The sequence below is a fragment of the Macadamia integrifolia genome, unplaced genomic scaffold (assembly GCF_013358625.1).
Source record: "Macadamia integrifolia cultivar HAES 741 unplaced genomic scaffold, SCU_Mint_v3 scaffold866, whole genome shotgun sequence".
Classification (NCBI taxonomy): Eukaryota; Viridiplantae; Streptophyta; class Magnoliopsida; order Proteales; family Proteaceae; genus Macadamia; species Macadamia integrifolia.
Window position 1 is genome coordinate 173185 of NW_024870563.1, and position 6244 is coordinate 179428.

Below are 6244 nucleotides of genomic sequence, written 5' to 3' on the forward strand. Positions count from 1 at the left end.
ATCTCAGCCTAGCCCACCCATAGCCTATCCCTAGCGAAAGCTCTGCTAGAGTGCCACCTCAGCTTTGCCCTCCCATAACCTATCCCTAGCGGAAGCTCTGTCGGAGTGCCACCTCAACCTAACCCTACCATAGCCTATCCCCAGAGGAAGCTTTGCCGGAGTGCCACCTCAGCCTAAGCCCTCCTATAGCCTATCCCTATTGGAAGCTCTGCTGGAGTGCCACCTCAGCCTAGCCATCTCATAGCCTATCCCCAATCGAAGCTCTACATGAGTGCCACCTCAGCCCAAACCCCGGAAGCATTCTTTCCTAGCCGAAATCCTACTGAAACTCAAATCCGAAAGTAATTTTTCCTAGCCAGACTCTGTCCAAGTATTACTACAGTGAGCATTTCTCGAGAAAAGAAATTGGAGGTCAAGACTACCTTCCCCTTAGCCGGGAGAATCCATAAGACATTCCGCGCCTACACCAAGCGAGGGTCCACCCCTCTTGACTCGAAACATGGGTCAAGCTTAGGTATAATCTCTCACCCGAGTTAGCATAATGTAGACTCTTTATTGACCATGTTTTAGTGTATATAAGTAATTAAATTCAATCGATGTATATATGTGTGATAACTTAGCCATGCCTGTGGAATAGGAATAATGGTGGAAAATGTTCGTTCTCAAGTCTAGTGACTGGTTGAACCTGGTAGATTGGGTGCCTAACACCTTCCCAACTCTACAACCTGACACGTACCCTAAATCTCTAGACCAAACTAACTTTCAGGCAATTTTCTTAGGAATTGGGCCCAACCCCTAGTCTTAGGCCCATAACCCTAGCTGGTGACTCCAACTTTTTGTATGATCCCAATCCCCCATATTGGACCATCATCAAATACCTCCTCTCAATGATGATCCTCACGCTCCTACAAAATAGGCCCCCATGTATCTCTGAAAGGCGGTAGGCTATGAGGGGCCCACAAAGTCACACACAACACACCGTCCAAACTCTCTTCACTATCCCGAACTCTCTTTACCTCTGAAAGAGAGGGGAGAGGACTGAATGCAAGTCTTTTGGAAAGGGAATTTCTCCGGCCGCTACCCTCACACTATCCGAACTCTCTTCACCCTTATGCAAATTGATTAGTTGAGGTCTGCAAGTAATCGAACGGCATCTTGTGTGGTATGATCAAAACCCTATTTCTCCCATTACCTGCAAGTAACCTAAGTTCTCCCACGCTGTGTTGTGTTGTTGTTCATCAAAATTGATTGCAAAACCCTAGCTCTTCAAGTAACTTGGAAAAGGGCAATCAATTCTCTATTTCAGCCTCTTTTTTGTGAAGAACAAGGCTCAAGTACGATAAATCCTTTTGTGATATGATTTATCGTCTCCTTTGGATCTCGTACTTCCTGTTCTTGGCTTCGTCTAGATTGATTGCAGATTTTATTTTATTTTATTTTATTTTATTTATTTATTTTTATTTTTATTTTTATTTTTTTACGGTAGGATCCTTTTTGTTTTGATGTTAAGCATATATTTTCTTGGCATTGCTAATTTTAGTAGTGGAATTCATGTTGTTTCTGTTTTTTTCTTCAAAATTTAATTATTTATTTTATTCTTTCCCAATGCTCATTGATTTCGGATAGACATTTGGAAGTCCTTAAAAGGGGGAAGGTCCATTTCAATTTTTTTTAGTACTAACCACTCCTGAAGTGCCATCCTTTCTGTTCTCCTAATATGGAGTTTTGTTGCATTCAGAGTCTGTTGACTTATTTTCAATCAAATAAGGCTTACATGATGGTAGTTGTTAGCTTTCTTTAGATACTTAGCCATAAGCTGTTGCCAAATCAACAAAATCCAACTGGGTCTTGCTTTCTACGAATTATATTTTTCCCCTTAAATCAGCAATTGTTCACAGCATTAGTGGATAGCTACCAGGTTTCAGATTCATTGAAATGTGTGGCCTATTAGAAATATTTTAAAGATAAAATGTCACTATATCAAATTGAAAAGGCAGAGAAACAGATCTACTGGTGCTTTTAGCATATCTTGGCAGATTTTAAATTTCCCATGTTTGAAGTTATCTGAGAAAAGTGATGATTTGTTAGGTTCTGGTTGATTTGAGAATATTTTACAGAAAGTGTTTTAAAAGTATACGGAAATTGTCGAGGCCATAAAGATCTGGAAGTTGCTGTACTGCAATCTAATTAAAATTAATTGAAAACAACTTCCACTTTGCTTTTCTGATGTCGTCTTCACAATATAAAAAAAAAAAAAAAAAAGTGGTACTATCAATGAAAGAATCCAAGAAGTAGACCCTACCGATTTAGCTGCGAAACATCGAGTGGGAATGGAGTGAAATGCATGTAATTTCCCCTATTCGCTTTTTTTAAGACTCATTCCATAAAATTCAATTGACAGGTCTAGGGTAATCAAATAGTTTTCAAGTAGATTTACGTAACAGATTTATGGGTAACCAAACAATTTTCTAGACAATCAAAAAAAAAAAAAAATAAATAAATAAATAAACAAATCAACAGAAACACTGTCTATGGATTCATTACCAAAATTGAAATATATCTGCATGGAATAATGTAACCAAATCGTTTGGTGGGCTTTTTGAGATGGTTCTACTTAGAAATACTAATTCATTTGAGACACCTTCTAAAGCTAAATGTGGTTCATATGAAAAATAAGGTAAATAGCAAAATTCATATTTGACACACATAATCTGAGCCCTCATATAAATAGTTCATATTAAGTGGTGATTCAAAAGAATCACAAAAATCGAAAAAGCAATCTTCTTCCTCCCATCAAAGCTCAAGATCGCCCACGACCATACCTCCTTGCTCTCCCATGGCTTCTCTGCTGTTCGGATTTGGAGCTGCAGTTTCAACTTTTTGAGTACTAGATTTGACCTGACCGAACCAAGTTGATCGATCTTCTCCTTCTCTTTGAAGGTTTTCTGATTCATTTAGGGCATAACCCTAGAGCTGCATAACAAGTATCAAGTTTGAGTCTTTTCTCTTTCAGTTCTATAGTTTTGCCCTATGAACTGATAAATTTTGTTTCTCTTCTCTTTCGGTTCTCTTTTGGTTGTTTCTACAACCCTAGAGCTGTTTATCCATTCTCTTCTCTTCTCTTCTGCTTCGGTTTTCTGATTCATTTAGGGCATAACCCTATGAACTGATAAATCTCGTTTTTTAGGGTTCTTGTTTTGGAACAGATCTGGAAATTGGAACGTTAACGTTCCTATGTGTCTTTTCCTCCCAACTTCAACTCTTCATTTCTGGTCTTCTCTCCCTAATGCGTTCAACTTGCTCAATGTAAATCCATTTGCTGGTAGCAGTCATTGATCTCCATTGTACCTGAGTAGACCGTGTTAGTTGATTTTCTCCTCCCCCCCCCCCCCCCCCCTGCGGTAGGGGTGGGGGAATACTCAGTCTGACTTCCATTCAATGCACCATCGTCTTTAACCTCTATCTCTTGCTCATTGTCGATGTTTGGATAATGATAAGTAAGATGGGTGCTTTTGTTTCTTGATCGTTTCCGGGTGTCCCGTTTTCCCTTTTAATTTATTTCTGTAACATTGCACTTCATATATTCATTCCATCAAGTTTGGTTTGTAGTCTTAAAACCTACTATTGATTTTGAAACTTCATAAAAGTAGTTCTAACTCGGCATTACCCCTTTTTAGTCAATTTTTTATTTTTTTTTAATTAAAAACTATATCATCGGAACACATGTGCGGGGACATTCTCGTGCTTATGCAGTAGTATCCAACCACACTGGTCTTACAACAGGGTTCCGCAATTGGCATGAGATGACCTCTATATGGGGACTTATGATATGTGCTGCGCTTTCTGGTGGACAATAAGGACTGTTTGAAGGACTTATCATAAGAGATGACCTCTAAATGGTTTCACCTCAAATGAGCCTCTGGAAACCTGATGCATCAAAGTTTCAAGTGATCAGTAAGATGGTTATTAAGAGTATGGAATATTTCTAGAGTGTGGAGATCTGAACTAGTAGTGGTACTTATGTTTTTCTCTCACAGGGTAGCATGATGTCTGGGAAATTCATATTGGTTGTAGCGTAAAATGAGAAATCCCCTTTTTTAGCACTAATGCACTTAGGTGATGAGAAAGGGATATGTAATTTACTTGTCAGCTGTAATTACTTGAGATCAGTCCTTATGAATCAAAGTTAAATTACTTGAATAAGAGTCAGGTAATGAGACATGCTTCTATTTTTTCAATTTAATTAGTTTGTTGGATGGGCTTTTGGAAATGGTGCTTATTTCCCTTTGTTAGGAGAACATTATAAGAATTGCTTGCTGAAAATAGTGATATTTGTATCTCATTATATACTGAATTGGCGATTTGTGGTAGGGAGAAGACAAGAATGTATACTGCTTATAGGCTGATTTTTTTCCAATCAAACAAGGAGTCCTATTGTTGAACTACTGTGAACTTGGATTTTTTCCAATCAATTTGGATTGAATTTCTAGTTTCAATTTAGGCTCGATGGGAAGATTTTATATTCCATTGCTCTATATCACTTTTCCTTATATGTTTTTAATGACGTGCGCATACAACCACATAATATGGCAGGTTGAACCCACTTATACCTATTGGTATGACGAGTGACAACCCATCTTATATGGAATATGTCTCCAATTATGACTTATGTAAATATATTAATTTAAGTAACTAAGTAGGGATGGTCTCTCTCTCTCTCTTGTTTTTTTTTTTGTGCTTATTTTAAATACTATTAGCTGATAGAGTTAGGGTAACCAAACAGTTTTTTAAAATTGATTCCAGAGAATCCAACTGACACGTTAGGTAACCAAACAACTTTTTAGGATTGATTCTACAAAATCATTCTCACGGATTTAGGTTAACCAAACAGTTTTTAGGTAGATTTACGTAATAGATTTATGGGTAAACAAACAGTTTTTCGAAAAATCTAAAAAAAAAAAAAAAAAAAAAACAAACAAATCAACTGAAACACTCTCCATGGACTCATTGCCAACTAAAATATAATTCCAAGGAATTATGTAACCAAACACATCCTAAAGCCACTCAGCCTCCACAGTTTGCCCCTATCCTCCACTACACTTGCTATCGTTGTTGGAAAAATCACCGATCCTTAGGTATTTATTTCTCTATTCTTCCTCTCTTTGGCAATACACACACACACACACACACCAGAATCAACAATGTCGCAATAAGCCAAAAATCATGATCTCTGCTATATTCTTTAGTTTCTTCTTACGAAGACCTTCAACCTCGAACTTCATTTTAAGAAGGAAGATTGATTTGTCAAAAAAATTATGCATTTTGATATTACACCCTGCCAAAATTGGCCAAGGTATACGGCACTGGACACCCACATCCAGTTAGCCCAGCCCACCAGGATCACAGATGAAGTATCTTAATTTCAAAAATGCCATCAAGATCACAACTAAAATCAAAGTATGCTAAATAAGTCATACAAATATCACTGGTGAAGTACTAAAGTGATAAATTACAGATATACAAGATTTTTCTGTTAACAGCCCACAAGTGTAATATTTACATCTTACATATTTCATCAATATTTACATCTTATATATTTCATCAATATTTACATCAAAAGGAGTAACTGAAATAATAGGAGTGATATCCATTAGCATCCTAGTGTCTCGTAGACACAAACCTCACGTCCGCTGCCAAAGTTCATCCTGCCTAAGTATCTAGAAGGATAAAGGAGAGGGGTGAGCACGGGAATGCTCAATGAGGGGTGGAGGCAAGCAAGCACACATAAGATGCAATGTAAGTTTCACACAGACATATGATGCATATGAATCCATTAAGAGCAAGCACACACAACATAAGATGCAATTTAAATTCCACATAGACATATGATGCATATGAATCCATTAAGAGCAAGCACACACAACATAAGATGCAATGTAAAATCCACAAAGACATATGATGCATATGAATCCATTTATTTATTTTCCTATTTTCATTACTAGGTCCATCATATGGTATAGGTGCTACGCAGGTCCTGGAATCCTTTGCATTGGTCACCCCGTAAACCTCCAACGGTAACCCCAAACAGATAACCATGGTCCCAGAATCCTACACATTAGTCACCCATGCTATGAATTAATTGCCACGATCCCAGAATCCTACAAATCGGTCACCCGTGCAGTGAATAGCCACGGTCCCGGAATCCTACACATTGGTCACCCGTGCTATTTTTGCCCTAGTGTAC

General features: G+C 37.8%; 1 long non-coding RNA gene across 1 annotated transcript; it reads left to right on the forward strand.

Moving 5' to 3' along the window:
• The first annotated feature begins 1016 nt into the window (after positions 1 to 1016).
• Positions 1017 to 4203, forward strand: LOC122070256. The gene is made up of 2 exons (XR_006137715.1): positions 1017 to 1162; positions 3784 to 4203. It is a non-coding gene; the product is annotated as an uncharacterized LOC122070256 (long non-coding RNA).
• The last annotated feature ends 2041 nt before the right edge of the window (positions 4204 to 6244 follow it).